Genomic DNA, 18,438 nt, shown 5'->3' with positions numbered 1-18,438 from the left:
TACTACCAAGGGTATTTCAGAAGGTCTGCATGTTTAAAGGGGAAATCCAGTCCAAATATAATAGTCTGATAAGAAAGAGTAAAATATTATGAGTTCAACAGTCAGATTTTGATCAAAATCGGGTGAAAAATAAGGAAGTTATGACATTTTGAAGTTTCGCTAATATTTAAGGAAACAGTTCTTGAATGGTCAATATGAATATGCATACCCGCATGGCAAAGTGAGCATGTCTTCCTCTCACAACTTGCCATATAGTTTGTACATAAAATTTAGACATTTCCAGTTTTTCATTCAAACGCAATTATGCCCGAGGCTCAAATCCTGATATATCACAAACTAATCACTATTCTGAAGTTATTCAACCAGGAATAACATCATGTTTCACACTTCAATGACAGAAACATTGAATTTTCGTCCTTTTTTATACACGATCAATGGAAAATTGTGAGGTTATGACATGGTCAGCTCACTCATTTGCATATTCATATCCACTGCACAAGAACTGTTTTGCAGAAATTAGCAAAACTTCAAAATTTCCTAACTTCCTTATTTTTCATCCGTTTTCAGTCAAATTTTTACCAATGAACTCGTGAGATTTTACTCTTTTTTTATTGGATTCAATATATTTGGACCGGATTTCCCCTTTAAAGACCCAGTATTTTAGGGATTCATGGAGTGGGAAGGCTGGCCCAGGTTGGATATATTTGAGAATTCGTGTAACAAATTATGTACAGCTTTATCACTGATATCTGTGTAAATACACAGTCACACAGTTGAAGAATCTCGACTGTAGTCGACCATCACCTTGTGCTTCGATGCGCGCATTTGGTGACTGATGCTATTCATGGTTTACAAATGTACCCTGGTGGGCAGCAAATGACTTGGGCCACCTGTGAACCTCCATGTGACAGGGTCTTTAACAATGCACTCCATGGAACTAGTAATTATTTTACAAACCTGATCCTTCAAAAAGCAAAACAGAAAACAGAACAACAGGGTTCTTCTTTGACAAAAAAATTATCGCCCTTCTCTAGTGGAACCTTTGGTCACTGGATCTACCTTGTGTCTTCAAGCTGTTTGTGCTTCACCTCCGCACCATTTGAGCATGTTTTTGTTGTTCTGCCCTGAACACCCTGAATGAGGCAACAAATATTCTAGGACCTAGGGAGCTGCTATGTGGTTTCCATGACCCTGTTTACACCAGAGGCCCAGGCAGCTTAGCCCAGGTTAAATTGCGAGCCCTTGTCCCCACAATTTTTTTGTACGTTTACAACAAGAGATGGAGGGTGGCGGCATGAGCTGTGACTTTCTCAATTTTAACCATCTTTTCTCAATTTTAACCATCTTTTCTCATCAGCATCAGGACATTTAGTTGAAAAACAACAATTTTTATAATTATATCATTTGACCTTCACATGCTAGTACATGTACAAAAATGTCAGTCCATTGTAACATTATGTCTGCCCCCAAATTTTCATTTTGGCAAAAATTCTAATAGAGAGTGCTTACTGGAGGAAATTTGGGGGCAATTTGATATCTCATTATAGTATTCTAAAAGATCATATTGGGAGTAATGCACGTTGGAAACAGAAAATAACCTGACATCCCTGAATGTCCCCTTTTACTGTGGAAATACCCAAATGGCAAGTCAGTTGGTTACATATTTCAAGGACATGATGTAGACTTATATCATAGGTCCAGTTATCGTCCACTTGACTGAACATCAAGCCCTTCAGTACGACGATGACTGCCAGTGCTCTTCTCCAGCACAAAAGAACAAAGATTTGTCAGCACATAGGAGAGAAGAGCGGCCATCTCGTTCAATGGGGAATCAATACCACACAGAAGGGAAATTGTACAATGGCCTCATTACCATGGAAACGGCAATAAAAGTCTTCTTCTCCCTATGTTCCCATTCAATTGCTCCCTCATACAGTCAATATTATGTCAGCATTCCCTTGGGTTGAGAGATACCATCAACATCCTCACTGCCTTATTAGCGTCCATATTTTTTTCTCAATCTCAATGCTCTTGAAGGTATAGAACCTACCTCTATATATTTCCATAGTTTATAGGGGTGGGGCTGGGGATGTTTGGCCCTTGGGATGCGGAGAGGAAGGAATCCAGTTTTTAATAGGAAAGGGCAGATATGGTTCTGTATTGTTAAATAAAATGAAGAAGTTTCTTGCAAACTTTGTGTGATTTCCAGCAAGTCAAGTTTGCCCTATACATGAATTTGGTGAGAAACAAAAGTTTTTGTCTGTGCACAGACGACTTTTCATTAAGTACAGATTCATCGGTGAAAATCTTATGCATTTTGTAGTACACAAGCTTGCTTATCCAAAATTCCTAGTAATAACTGTGTGCAAAAAGATACAACAATAAAGTGCCACTGGCATGTCAATTAAAAAAATGTGTTCATGCATCTGCCTGTTCTTGGCTTATGCCTTCATAGTATATGTTGATGGTTTACCTGTTTATGGTATGTTCTCTGTATAAAGTTGTCATGTGTCCTCATTTTGGTACATGATACATGACAGTAATGCCTTTTTAAGATGTCAAAACAGCAGGCCAATTTTTTGGAATCGTGTAACCCTATGATTTTCCCAAATTCATTGCTTATCTCCAATAAGAAGCTCTGTGACTTTTCATTTGAATGTAAGTCTCACCATACTACCGTGGACCTAAATTGGTACTAATACAAGATGTTGATTAGCAATGAAGGCAAAAGGACAGGAATCTTGTCCATTAGTCACAACCTGATTAGAATAAATTTTGTCTAGTTTCTCTCTCAGAAAGACTCTTAGACACAAAGATACGCTTAATCCTCTCAAGGTTGCGTGGCTATTAAAACTACTGTTGACACTGGGTGATTTCAAGTTCAGTGCTAGTTCAACACTAGCACCAGTGATAAAACTGAACTTGAAATCAGTTGGTGTTGGGAGGTTGACCTCAAAATCATGACGCATTTCTGGTAGTTGGTGCTGGTCCTGGTGTTGAATGTCGTCTGCTGAACCAAGCTCCACCGTTTGTGTTGGCAATTTATATGCTCGTTTCTCCACTGGCTGACACCAAGGAGGTACAAGGCAAGCTAACACTACCCCCTGCGTGTGTAGGTATTTGTCATTTCAAGTTCGGTGCTGATGTTAGCATTGCTTTGCAAGACCCACATTCACATCCATAATAGATGAACGTTATTTGGGCAAAGTCTACTGTATGTTAATGCAGTGGTCAGCCATGGGGGGGGGGGGGGGGGGGGACATACACGAACACTCTAGGCAGGGCTTCGTAAATCTGAGCCTGGGAAAAAAATTAAGATTGTTGTGTTTTAAAGAAGGGATGAAATTTTGTGACATTTTAATCCTTCTTCCTCATTACGTGTCTAAAACTAAGCAGTCATGACTACATCTTTTGGTATTTGACTGTAACCATGTACCATCACTTTTTTCATCACATGATTCCTGTAGACTTCCCGATGATGTGATACTGACACCTACATGTATAGTGTTGGGATCAATAATTTTAATTGGTATCACTTGTGTTAATCTTACCGTCGGTGTTAGAACTCAACTTAAGGCAGTGGTTTGGGAGATAGCACTAGCACTAACACCGAACTGTGTCTGCCATGTGCTAGTGGCTGTTGGAGTCTTAGTGTTCCATTCCACACCATGTTAAATTTATTTTACCCTGATATTATTAAGTCAGATAAACATAGTAATCAAAGTTTAATTCAAATCAGACATGAAATAAGATATTGACTTTGAAAGTTTGAGGATCATTTGAGACGATTTACTGATTACGTGATTCACATCATCAGGGCTGCCAACTCTCACGCATTGAGCGTGAGACTCACGCATTTTGGTCCTTTCTTACTCTAAAACTTTATTTCATTTGCATGCATTTCTATTGATCTCATTCATTTTGACTCCTAAATGATAGCATTGGCCTATGGGAGTCTCACTCTCAACTAGTCTCCAGTGTTGGCAGCCCTGACATTATGTAGTAGGCCCTACAGACGTGTAAATCAATAGTGCCATTTGTAGATGGGTGGAATTCATTGTGGTCCTTGAGCAGATAAACCAATGTTCTGAAAAACCCAAAACATGATACACTGAACAAGGCTGATGGCATACACATACAATATTATTCCATTACAATACCACTTGCTTCACAAGTTCGCCTGTGTAGAATTTACACAAGCTGTCTTTTTTTGTTCTGCTTCCTTGAGCACCCAACCGTGCATTCTTGCATGAAGCTGCTACTTGTACATGTATGTTATCATCCATGTTCATTGGGATTCGTCATGGATTATTTCTCTTCCCAATCGCTATAAATGCTGAAACACTCCATCTAGTGTTACCAGTTTACATGTATAGTTTTTAAATTATGCAAAAGTCTGAAAAGATCAACCAGAGGCCTCCTGTATTACGTATGTTTTCACAAAATAGTTATCGTAAAGTGGTCTCATCCATGCATACAAATTGGAACACGCAATAATGTCATCCCCTTACAACTCTCCCCATTAGTTTGGTCATCAAGTATAAATGTTGATTCATACTTTTTTTCCACAATTTGGCTGCAAAATTTAATGATGAACACAGACAGGCCCAAATTTGTCATTCATTATCTCTCATTAGATGCATAAAGTACCTATTTGTTAAAGCTGTAGCAGGATTAAAACATTGCAGAGTATGTATGGGATGATGTTGCTTTGAAATCTTTTTCTTCTTCTTCTTCTTCTGCTTTCACATTTTAGTGTGGCATCATCAAACTTATACGATTGTACAAACATGACATCTCAGTCCCTTGCCAATTATGTGAAACTGTCGTCTCACATTGCCAGGATGTACTCCAGACCTATTGGGAGAATGATGCGATATAATAGCGGAGGTATACAGGTAGCCATAGAGACATTTCTAGTTTTCATTCGATTTCATGGTACTCTCCCAGCTATACCATTGCACCTGCTTGAAGCAAGTGGTTTTCATCATGACATTTCAGGAGCCGGGAGATGAATTATTGATTGGCAACATTTGCCCCACTCGTCCAATTGGCAGTGCAGTTAATGATTGGCAAGAATTAGAGAAGCTAATTATAGATTGTTATTGCATTGCTGGCTGTACGATGAATGAATGAATGATAGACATCACAAGCATCAATTGGTTGCTACCACATTTCACTCTTCTTTATGGCAGAGAAAAGCAAGAAAGCATTTTTTTTTCACTGTGATATCATTGATCATGCAGAAGTGTGAAAGAAAAATGTATGAAATTGGCATATTAGTAATTCAGCACCTCCGGGTACATGTACATGTATCTGAACAGTCTCTTTTCCAAACATTTTTCATTTGCTTGAGAGATCTTGACGTGTCTGTTGTGGTTGTTAGCTTGCCAATTGAGTTACAAGTGGTAAGGCTGGTGTGACATGCATTTTATTACTGCAGCAGTGTCTCTACCAGAAGCTTAAAAACAATCATATTGTCAGTTTATTTGATGGTCATGCACACAAACACACACACACACACACACACACACACTCGTGCACCTATGCATTGAGATGCACACTGTTGGGATATTTTACTCAATGGAGTACCAAAATTGTTATGATGTATTCTCTGATCTTGTGATAATACTATTCCAGAACAATAATTGTTGTTACTGGAGAAACACAGAAACAAAAACAAAAACAAACAAACAAGAACAGCAACAGATTACATAACCATGCCATCCTCAACTCACTTTCAATGTAAATGTGTTTTCATACCAGGCACTTTGATGTCATTACCTTGTGATTTCACATCTAAGTTTGACGACACTTCTACTATTTTGTTCTTGGGACTTTGTTCTATTTTTAAAAATATAATATTTAGACGTCAACTTGATTGTAAAGTAGATTGCTTTAATTTTGATAGCAGCTTTAATACCTATGTGTGTATGTGGGTGTGTGTGTGTGTGTGTGTGTGTGTGTGTGTGTGTGTGTGTGTATACACACAAGTATATGCAGGTTTGGACCATAAACAATGACTCTTCTTGAAGATGTCATGTTTGTGTCCTTCATCAGCAGATTTCATTCCAGGAAACTGAGTCGGACTATCCAACCCATCAGCTCTCCTGTATGATATCAATCATAGAGCTAGATATATTGTCTGATGACATACTGATGAGTGAGTTATCATGCCTCTTGATGATGGCCACTTGTAGTGTCCTCTCACCCCCCCCCCCCTTCTCCACACCCAAGATGAGAGTTCAGTGAGGAGTGGTACAGAGTTATCTCTGAGGATTTGCTGTAGAGTCAAAAGCCGCATTCACACAGGCAAACTAGGGGGATAATGATCATGATCCAAATCTCAAGATTTTTATGCCCGTTCAGACGGACAGAAATATCCTGCTAATTGCCGATTATTTTGCATGCCGAAATGATTAAGCCATTTCATATTGCACGATTTGATACAAGTGGTCACAACATCTGCCTCACCTCATTTTGTTTATGGTACATTTCAGAAGGATGTAAATTTAGTAGAAGATGAACTTGAACAGGCTTTATCAATAGAATATATCACTCAAATTATCAATGTAATCACGCAGGAATAGATTCATCCATTATGCTGATGTTAAATCTCTCATGAATCCAAGAATCTCTAGTAATGGGGTAGGCCCATTGCTGCATGACATCTCTGTGGGTATATATCATCGGTCAATTCATTGCATTTACTTTCCATGGAGCCTTCCCCTACCCTCCCCCTTACCCTGTTAATCTTCATACCTACATCTCCTTTTCTACAGTTTACTACCTCCCTCAACCTTTTTATTTAAGTTTTATCCACCATATCCACCACCACCAGCACCACTCTATCAAACATATCCCTACCTAAATTGTTCTTTTTCCTCTGCCTCTTCACCCTTCATCCATGCTTTTTCACCTATCACCTTGTTAAAGGAATCTTTTTACCTCATTATTCCGACAGGAAGGGAGTAAATTATACAGAGGAGAGCAACATGAAAAATTTATCTCCTCAATCGATTCCTTTTCTACATGCATTCAGAAAGGACAAAATTTTCCTTTCCTCTCTCTCACTTTGCAAAGAACAGAGGTATTTTTAGTAATCATTCAAGATCCCTTGCATACATTATTCTGTTGATCTTAGTAATGTGAAGATTGAAATCAACCAAACATTTGCAGAGTGATACTGAATATTAGAGCCATCAACCTGCTATAAAGTAGCCTATAATGCTGTGTTGTGTAGGGGGAAATCACTGCATGAAAGCAAAATATTCTGCAAGGAGATAATATTGAATTAAATGAAACATCTACAGATGTCTACTTTGGCTAATATCAGCCAAATGAACAGGAAAAAGCTGTGATTTAGATGTCCATACATCATTCAGAATGATGATATATGATCACAAGATGTGAGCTATTGTATTTGTTTGTGATTCATGCATGACAGTTTCAAGGTTTTATAATGTAAATTTCTTTTTAATTAAGTTGCTTAAAAGAATCTTTCTGTTCAAGATATTTCAAGGGCATATGCATTTATATCTGTATTCATCAGTCAGGTTTTGTGGTTAAAATGTTCCTTATTGCAAGGGCTTTTATTAAATCAATTGTATTCATAGATTTGTGTGAAACTTCCTATGGACACTGTTTCTTGAACATTTTGGAGGCAGAGATTATTTTGTTGACATTTGATGCCAAATTTTTAGGGTTGTTGACAATACCAGGTAACAACTCAGATTCAGTGGCAGAAATGGCACAAACCAAGTCTTAAATGTGGATAAAGCATGTGTTAATACAGCAAGGAATACACTGTTCTTCCTCGATGGGCAAGTACTGTTGAATGTAGGTCAGATGGTCTACTCATGGATGCTTCAATCTGGATTTTGGGATGAAACATCTTTCCCGTTATCGATTATTACCTCGTCTCTCCTCTCCCGCTGCTTTTAACCCTTCACCCACGCCCATTATCCAACCCCCCACCCCCACCAACTCCCCTCACCCATATTGCCGGGCCGCAAGACATCCACCAGGCGTCCACGTAATAAAGTTTGCTGTAATAACATCAGACCGACAATCGCTGGACCCCTCTGCCGCCTCGTTGGGCTCATTTCCCCGCCTCCGTTGCTGGCAGCGACCGACATAGATTTAAGGGGGACGAAAGCATAAGCTAATTAACGCAACTGCCAGGCCCCTCGCCTACGGAAGAGGGCTAAATTACGGCAGGTTGGTATTCAGATCTGAGCGGCCGCTAACCCGTAAAGCCTGCAAAAGGAAAGTAAATCCCCCCGTCTGATATAAAGTTGTAACGCGGCTGTATCTCTCAGCCAATCCTGTTGAAAACAAAGCGACAAAAGAACAAAAGTGAAGGGCGCATAGATGTTTTGGTATCACTGCGGTAGCAGACTGCGCTGCGGCATCCCTGCTCTCAATCCAAGGTCTATCTGTGAAGGGCATCAAGACCTGGTATGGTGGGAGGGTCTAGTGAAATGAGTCTATACCTTGATCCCTTCTGCTGCTGCTGCTGCGGTGACAGCCCACAAGGTATGGTGTGATTCGCATTCTTGTGCTTGTACCAGCACACTGAATGCTAGGTTACCAGTATACACAGATTACACAAATGTATGTTTTTATAGCTATGTTTTCTCCTCAGCCACAAATTCACAAATTGAGTTTTCTGTTTTCATTATAATTATTTGACATTTAATTCTAGTTGATACATTTGAATCTTTGTCATGAGACCATTCTGTTGTATTTCTTTGATGTTACAATACATTCTCTTATCCCTGCGAGCTTAAAATGGCATCTGTTAGTTGTTTTTTCTTGAGTGATATTACCATAAAACGAGGAATGTTCGCGTGCATTTTAATTTCGCAAATTTTGCAAGAGCCGAGTTTCACGAATTGAAATGCACGCTAAAGATCTTGTCTACACTATATGCATTGAATGTGAGAGGCAACTTGCAAAAATTTCATGACGGGAAAATATTTTGTTTTATAGTAAGTCCAAATTAACATCACCTCCTGTTAAGAAGTAGCATTTGTATGATTAGATAATGTATTTAATTAACTCGTTTCTTTTTTTTTGGGGGGGGGGAAACAACCCTGATTTGCTTGGGTAGTTATTACCATCTACTGATTTTTTCATTTTGCAAAACACCACGCTATTATACTGCTTTTTGAACACCTAGGTATAAAAATAGATAGTACAATGCATACAGTTTTACAAATGCTCAGTTAGATCATTAGATACAGTTATCTAATGATGATGCTGATGATGATTATCTGTATGAGTACAATAAGCCAGTTCAAAGTTAGCCCGTGGGCACATTGGTACGAAAATATAACCTTTCTTTTTACTCAGTCGACGAGGGACACTTCACTCATTGTCAGAGCGACATAATGCATTTACACTTTACGTAATGTCAATTTAAAGGATTCATCAATCCTGTTCAAACAAAGAATGAACTTGTGTAGACAAGATGACCAGAATGATCCATCAGTTAACACTTAGAAAAGCATCCATTTCATTATTTTGCATTGAATGTATTAACAATCTCTTTCTGTTGATACTGCCAAATACCACTTTCGCTGTTATGTGGAAGTGCTGGCAAGCAGCATTTTTGTCTCGCCCACCGGAGGTGAAGGCGAGACTAAGGGATCCAAATGGCGTCCGTCCGTCGTCCGTCCGTCGTCCGTCCGTCGTCCGTCGTCCGTCCGTCGTCCGTCCGTCGTCCGTCGTCCGTCCGTCGTCCGTCCGTCGTCCGTCGTCCGTCACAAATGTTAAAGTTTACCTGCAAGACTCTCTTATGATGCATAACTTGGCAACTGTTACAGCAATGGCAGCCACACTTGGGTGATAGAAGCACTAGGGATATCTTCATGTTATGGTGTTGTCAGAGGTCATGTGATGAGGTCAAAGGTCATTTGAGGTCATATATTAAAGGGTATGTGCAAGACCCTCTTTTCTATGTTAAAGTTTACCTGCAAGACTCTCTTTTGACAAATAACTTCACATAAGTTGCTTGGATTACAACCTAACTTGGGTCATAGATGCACTAGGGGTACCTTCATGTTGTGGTGCTGTTGGAGGTCACAGGATAAGGTCAAAGGTCATTTGAGGTCATACGTTAAAGTTTACTTGCAAGACTCTCTTATCACTCGTAACTCGACACATGTTGCTACAATAGCAATCAAACTTGGGTGATGGATGCACTGGGGGTACCTTCATGTTATGGTGCCGTAAGAGGTCACATGATAAGGTCAAAGGTCATTTGAGGTCATACGTTAAAGCTTACTTGCAAGACTCTTATCACACATAACTCAGCACATGTTGCTACAATGGCAATCAAACTTGGGTGATGGTAGATGTCCCTTGGGGAGGTGAAGGTCGTCACAAGGTCAAAGGTCACAGACAGGGGTCAACAAACTTTTAGGGCCCAATGTTATGTTTTTAGGGCGCGTTTTGATTGTGGCTCATAACTTTTGATCCCTATGTCCGTTTGTGACCAAACTTGGACGGTAGATGTCCCTTGGGGAGTTAAAGGTCATCACAAGGTCAAAGGTCACAGAAAGGGGTCAACAAATTTTTAGGGCCCAATGTTAATTTTTTATGACGCGTTTCGATTATGGCTCATTACTTTTGATCCCTTTGTCCGTTTGTGACCAAACTTGGATGGTAGATGTCCCTTAGGGTATTGAAGGTCACCACAAGGTCAAAGGTCATAAGCAGGTCAATTAACTTCTGGGAGTTATAAAAAATATTAATGCCTTTTTCGTGAATGGGCGAGACACAATTTGGCGATTGCCTTGTTAAGGATTTCATGAATATGAATTTAATCATTACATCACAGATGCTTATCCCAGTGAATTTAAAATCCATCATGTCTATTGCTACGAATGACCTTTTTCTGCTCGTGCGCAAAGTGGAACTGCGAATTGGCTTATCTATGGTTATCACTTCTAATTCCAGCAGAAAAATAATGAATTTTGCTGTCTTGAGAAAAAAAGAGGGGAAAACTACAAATGTATGATAATGAAGGTAATTAAAACAAAATTTCATAAAGTAGCCTGGATTAAAGAAAATGTCAAGAACCAAAGCTCTATGAGTGTGAGTTAAAGTAGGTTGGACATGCTATGCGGGGGTTAATAGTGAACAGAAAGACCTGCAAACCAATCTTTTTTTTTCTTTATCAGACGACTTGGTCACCGGGGGGACGGGCCTCCCACGCACAATTCGGCCCAGTGGAACCCGTGCGCTGCAACACTAAATGCATAGCACACATGCATTGCATGCACGTGAGAGGCAGTGCGTCGCTCAGCCACGCATTAGGCAAATGAGATTTTGATACAAGTCTACCAGTGTGTGCCACATCCACCGGCGCTTATAACCCCCCCCCCCCCCCACATCTCTCCTTCTACCGACCAGTGTGCGTGCTGCCGTACCTATACAATTATGAGCCCACAATTGGAGACACACACATGCAATTATTATGCAGACGACACACTGCATGTCGGCTTTCATAGGAAAGCTCTCTCTCTCTCCCGCTCTCTCTCCCTCTCTTTCTCCCTCCCACCTCAGATGTAGAATGTTTGTTTTCTTCCGTGCGCATCAGGTCGCTCAGGTTTGATTCGGACGGACTCTGCAAGCTGGTGGATGGAGAAATATTTTGGGAGTATTGTGGCAGGGGCAGGTTGGGATTTATGCATTGCCGTGTTACGTGGAGGGATGTTGAGCTGAGTCTGTACATTATCGCCCACCTCTGTGCATGTTCGTGAGTACATTGTATTTGGTTTGGGTTACACAGATGAAATACGACGAGTTTCGTCATTTGCATGGGGTGTTGTTTGTCTCCCAGTGAAGGTGCTATGTGATGTGTAGCTGCGTTATCACACAGTCCGAGAGTTGTGTACGGAGCAAGAAGGTGTTAGAGATAATGCACTGTGTTAGAAGGACACGCACATCTAGGGCTCATGCTGCTGCCTGTGTTTTGCTTGGATTTAACGAACCATATACAGAGACTTGCCTTGCGTACACCATCTGTGCAATTGTCTGTATCATGTGCAGCTGATATTTTGTAGAGTGTTTCGTGAGAACAATACATTCATCGCCATGGACTATCTTCACTCCTAATAATGAATCCACTGGCAAAGGTTGGGGACATTGAGTGCTTCCTACATTACAGAGAAAGGGAGAATCTCAAACTTTTGTAGATGCTTCTCAACTGCTTATTTAGGTTTCAGTGTACATTCAGTTAAAGAGAAACAAATTCACAAGAGCAGTTCTCATGGCTCCGATAGTCCCTGTAATTGAGCTCTGAATAAAAATGTGCTTTAGAAACACGATATTAAAGCTTACAACCATTTATCTATTGTTGTCATTCCCGAACTCTTTACCTGCGCCACATCCTGTCAATCTGTGTATCATTTTGTGAAAGCCATGATCACTCAGTGGTGTAAAGACCAACTGCAAATTAGTCAGTCATTATCGCTGATCATCAGTTGATAATCACCCTTCTCATGTTTCATCTCTTGTGCCATGGTGTCCTATTGCTATTGTGGGACTCGTTCAGTAATATGCTCTCGAAAGTGATTAAAATGCATTGTACCAGTGTAAGTCCACTGTGTGCTCATAGTTCTTTATATTATTCATGTGTGCAATGAAGTGATAATGGACAAAGTCTCTGTGATTTAAATGTTTATATCATTTCATGTGATATAATGTTATTGTACATTTAGTTATAGTGTTCATGTGGCTAAGAGAGAGAACCTAGATATTCTTTCCCCTGTATGTAGAGAAATATGTCACATTCAGTAATCGCATGATTATCTGATACTGATGGTACTGCAATGTAAAGCATGGATTTGAAGCTTAAAAAGATATACCAGTTTATCATGACTGTTAAAAAAAAAGGAATGTGCGATTATCATCATTTACCATCACTCTACTAGTAAACTAATATTCCCCAGGGCATTACATTTATAATGACATATCTGCTGCAAAATCAACAAAATATGACATGTAGGCACACACTTGATTTTGTATAAATTGTTGTTATGGTAACATGGTGAGTTGCAATTATGGGGGTGACATGGGAAGAATTACATTTTACTGAAAGCTAACAAATAACCAACCTAAACAACAACAAATTTTGACTCTCGTACAGTGACTCTCTCATGCCGTTTGGAATCATTTTATCATTTCTAGACTTATTGTCTAATGTACACAATATGGACGGGCGAAACTGTTGCAGTCTATTAGAATTTTTGCCAAATATGCAACAGTTTTGTCTGTCCATGTTTCATGTAACATTACACAATAAGTGTAGAAATCATATAAAACCCAATGGTCATAAAATTTTAGTGTTACTATCTTTTCTATTCAATATTAGACCATTCAATTGAAAAACAAAGTTTCAATGAGCAATCATTATTTGACCTTCAGATGTTAATACATGTCTGTGAAGCATTTCTTACATTACCCCAAAATTTTGTATTTTGGCAAAAATTCTAATAGATTGCTTCTATGAATCAATTTTAGGGCAAAGTTATCTCTCATTAAAGTGTTCTAGAAGATTGTATTTTATTTGGGTTTAATGTACATTGGAAACAGAAAATAAAGCAACTTCCCGGGAATGTACCCTTTTACCGTGGAAATACCCATTTGCAGTGTTAACAGAATGCTTTTTCATGTTAATTAAGGCACAACATACATGCTAATAAATGAGAGACAGGCCTATTATTGTTGCTACTTCATGGCATCTATATTAGACAGTGACCAATATCTATCCCAAGAACCAGTGATAATGTCAGCGACCTAGATCTTGAATTTCTCGGTTTACGACAGAAATATCATATATTTTTGTCCTTTCCTGTGTGTAGACTCGTTTATTCCCTTTCAATTGTGACTAATCACAAAGCTTGTAGAACTGAAAATTTGCTGTCTTTCTCTTCTCTCTCTCTGTCATATCTCAAAGGGAAAGTCAAACAAGAGACTTCATGTTTGTCGTGGCTCCTGCATGTTGGTATTATAACATTCAATTTTTATGCCTTGGAGCAAAACAGAGAAAGCACATTGGAGTTGAATGAAACGAAGCCCAAAACTAATAATGATGGTCAATCTTAGATAAAAAGGGGGAAAAAATATGTACTGGAGAAGATGAAATATCATGGATCAGAGAAAGCAACACGCAGAAAGAAAACAATATACCTCTCTACGATTTCTGGATGTCAATTAAAGGTCAAACCACTTGGACTCCATGATTACCTCTGCTTGTTTGTCTTGTATTTTCTTTTTCTTTTTCTTTTTTCATGGGACATTGCCAAGTAGTTTTTCAAATGATTGATTAACTGCCATCTAGTCATCTAGTCATCCTAGTCATCCTAGTGTTCCAAGTATCCGGACCTTGATGTCTAATCGACTTTTGAGCAAGTAAAAGCTTCGGATTACTTAAGTGAAAATCATGGGAACGACGGGTAGGGTATGAGTGAATATGGTCATTGGTTACTAGGGTATTATGAAAAAATGGTAATGCATTTCGAGTGTGTTTATACATAAATATGGCAGTTAGGTATAAATGTATATCATGGGCCTTCAAAGTTTTTAGGCGATAAAATATGGGGTCAGTGTGAGCCAAAACATGTGAATGTGTGCATATATGAAGAGCCTTTTTCTGGAGAAGAAAAATTGTGTTCAATTTTGTTTTGCTACTGTTGCCCCATACAATATTACAGTACATTACATATGGTAAAAATAAAGTGTTGTATAACATAATTAAAATTTGATCATTAATTAAATATTTTATTCTTCTTAAAACACCAGTTGCTTTAGATATTGCTGTTGTAATATTCTGAACATGAGTATTCCAAGTTAGATTGCTATCTAGGGTTACTCCTAGGAACTTGGTTGAATGTTTCTCAGCAATGTTTATATCATCAATAAAAATACTTTGAGGAAGGGTGGGTTGGGATTGCAACGTATGAAAGTGTATAAAACATGTCTTATCAATATTCAATGAAAGCTTATTACTTCTAAACCACTTCGAGATGTTGCTTAATTCCGTATTTAATGTGTCAACCAGTGTTACAATGTCCTTGTGGGAATAAAAAACATTGGTGTCGTCTGCAAATAAGATGAAATTTAAACGAGGAGAGGAGTTGATAATATCATTGATATAAATCAAAAAGAGTAGGGGCCCAAGGATAGATCCCTGAGGGACACCGCGTGACACGTTTGAATATGTTGAGTGAGTGAATTTAAATACAACATATTGTTTTCGATGACTTAGATAACTTCTGAACCACGACAGAGTAATCCCTCTCACACCATAGTTATATAATTTTTCAAGTAAAATATCATGATCAATAGTGTCAAACGCTTTACTAAGGTCCATAAAAACTCCAATTATGTGCTCCTTTTTAGAAAGCGCATCAATAATATTATCAACAGATTTAATTATAGCATAATCGGTAGAAAATCCTTTCCGAAAACCAAACTGATTCGCATTTAATATTTCATTTTCAATCATGAACGAGTGGAGACGCTTGTAAACTACTTTTTCTAAAATTTTCGATATTGCAGGTAACAATGAAATGGGTCTATAATTTTTCACCATTAAGGGATCTTCTCTTTTATGAATGGGGATAACTTTGGCCGTTTTGAAGGAGTCTGGATAATTTCCGTTGAGTAGGGATAGATTGAATATATGGGTGAGAGGGGCTGCTAGGGGGTAAATTATTTTTTTCAACAAATTCACACTTAAATTATCAGACCCACAGGATTTACTACATTTCAAAAATCGAACAGTATCAATAATTTCCGATTCATTAATTGGAGTAAAAAACAAAGAATTTTGATTACTTTCAAATAAATAATCTTTATAATTCTTTGTATCATTTGCAGGAATAGATGCTGCTAAAGAAGGACCAACATTAACAAAAAAATTGTTAAAAATATTTGCAATTTGGTCAGGATTGGTAATAACATTATCGTTATGAGTAATGCTATCAGGACATTCCGTAGGTTTCTTTTTGAGTATTTCATTAACAGTCCGCCAAAGAGCACTTTTATCATCCTTATTAGATTCGAGTTTATTTGAAATATATGATTTACGTGAGACTCGAATCAAGGTAGTTAATTTATTTCTATATGTTTTATACCTTTTCACATTTTCAGGAGTAGGTTTTCTCAAAGATATTTTATAAAGACGGTTTCGAGTGAGAATGGAACGTATAAGGCCTTGAGTAATCCAGGGTTGCCGAGCTTTTTTCCTTCCTTTTCTTTTGGGAGTTAAAGGAATGTGCTTATCACAATAATCTAATAATTTTTGTAAGAAAATTTCATAAGAAGAATTAACATCTTGGAGTTCAAAGACGTCATTCCATTGTTCTTCAAATAAATCTTGATTCAATGAATCAATATTATGTGGCGTTACATTTCTATGCATTTTCAAATATTGTTTGGGTTGGTGACGTATTGGGGTTGTTACAGATTTATCATTTATCATAAAAATTGGTAGGTGATCTGAGTAAATAATGCCGTTCGTACAGGTTTCCGTTATTACGTTAGACATTATGTTATCTATTAATGTTTTGCTATGTGTGGTGTTATTTATTCTGGTAGGTTTATTGATGTGGGGATGCATTGAATTGGAAAATAATATGTCGTGGAAATGGGTAGGTTCCAATAAATCTATATTGTAATCTCCCATCAAGAAAATGGATTTTCTCTCTCCAAAGATTTCATTAACACAATGGTCGAAGTTATCAAAAAAAGATTGAATGTCATTTTGTGGAGGACGGTAAATAGTACCAACTATAATATTTTTTTCATTTTCATTTAGGATTTCAATAAATAAACTTTCTGCTTCCTGAATACACAAATCAGTTCGAATCTTAAATTCAATTTGATTATTGACGTACATGGCAACCCCACCTCCTTTGCCATACTTTCTATCATTACGAATAAAATTGTAATTTTCAATGCCAAATAGGTCCGGGGAATTGGTGTGCAACCATGTCTCGGTAACTCCTATGACGGAAAATGGGAAATCATTGAGGGAACTTAAAAATAATTCAAATATTTCAAAATTTTTATTTAAACTTCTTATATTAAAATGAATTAAACTGAAATTAGCACAAATCTGATTTGTTTGCCTGCTCATCCTGTCCTCACTAGGTAATTGAAATAAAAACACTTTTACAATAATTGGACTGAGATTTCAGTGAATGCTACAGCTTCATTGTGTGAGATTGCCAAATGCTTCCAAATGCTTTCGCATCCATAAAGTTGCCTAAAATGTACTATTAATGTGAATGAAGAAAAAAGAAGTTATTCATTTGCATCTTTGGTATTTCTTTCACCTCCCTCCCATGATATCATACAGCTTTGCTTTGGCAAAATACACAGGAAACGAGATATGAAACTCGTCACACTGAAGACGAGTTAGGTGATACGCTTGGGGTCATCAGATGTCGGTCATCCGTGATCGACAAAGAAAAGAATGTAATACAGAACCTTGAAGTTCTAATGAGATACTTAGTTGAACTTTTTTGGGCCTACATTATTCAGATCACATTTGTTTTTCTGTCACACAAACTAAGTGGAAATTCTGTGCGTGTGCGACTAAGTCGATTTACGGACTTTTTGAGTACTTACAGTGCATAAACTTAGACCCCGTTTACGGTGCGGGGCTGGGCCGAGCCGCGGCCGAGCTGCAATCAAGGACAACCTCAATTGCGAGGCCGAGCCCCGCAATTTAGTCCGTTTACACTGCCGGGCTCGGCCGCGCTTTTGATTCGAACCTTTCAATATTTTGTCGTAGTGGCGCTCTACCCTTTTAAACAAACGCAATTTGGTATTGTCTGGTTTTCAGATCCTTTGCCAACTGAATTCCGTGGCGACGAAGTCGCCGTTCGGGCAAAGGCCTTTGTCGAAGGAGAAAATCCTTTGCAGGACAAAACCACCTTAAACTATACTAGTTTTCGACGTTGAAGTAGTTAATATCCTGAATAGCGAAATAGTACAGGCGAGGGTTTGGAAGCCAGACTAAAATTGGCCGCGCATTTAGCCCAGTTTGCGCTTACACTGAGAAAAAGGCCGGGCGCGACCGCGGCTCGGCCGCGGCCGAGACCACCTCCAGAGCGTGGCCTAATGCGAGGCCAATTTTGGCCCCGCATTTGGCCTTTTGCGCGTTTACACCGAACGCGGCCGAGCCTCGCACTGTAAACGGGGTCCAAGTGATCCTCGGCACGTACAAATAAAACATGACAATTAAGTGTTTATAACCATCCTGGCTTTAACAGTGGCCTTTTAAAACATGACCTTTGACCATTATTTACATAACCAATATGACTCCCTCTAATCTTGCTATCACAATGATCAGTTCAGAGAGCTCTTACAACTATATACAAGCCTGTGAGATTTACCAGCAGTAAAACCAATGAA

At 38.6% G+C, this 18,438-nt stretch overlaps 1 protein-coding gene across 2 annotated transcripts in view; it reads left to right on the top strand.

The window, feature by feature from the left end:
• Nucleotides 1–18,438, top strand: part of LOC139708592 (hippocalcin-like protein 1) — a 150,370-nt gene that overhangs the window by 76,572 nt on the left and 55,360 nt on the right. Inside the window, exon 1 of one of the 2 annotated variants that reach the window (XM_071620532.1) lies at nucleotides 11,582–11,767. The exons of the other annotated variant lie outside the window; for it this stretch is intronic. The gene's annotated coding sequence lies outside the window, so the exon portion shown is untranslated. Of the gene's footprint in view, nucleotides 1–11,581; nucleotides 11,768–18,438 lie in introns of those variants that run through there. 2 annotated transcript variants of the gene reach the window in all.

This window comes from Diadema antillarum, unplaced genomic scaffold (genome assembly GCF_040938485.1).
Source record: "Diadema antillarum isolate AM-2024a unplaced genomic scaffold, OU_Dant_1.0 seq00001353_RagTag, whole genome shotgun sequence".
Lineage (NCBI taxonomy): Eukaryota > Metazoa > Echinodermata > Echinoidea > Diadematoida > Diadematidae > Diadema > Diadema antillarum.
The sequence above is the reverse complement of the archived record's forward strand: the minus strand, read 5'-3'. Positions and strand labels throughout refer to the sequence as shown.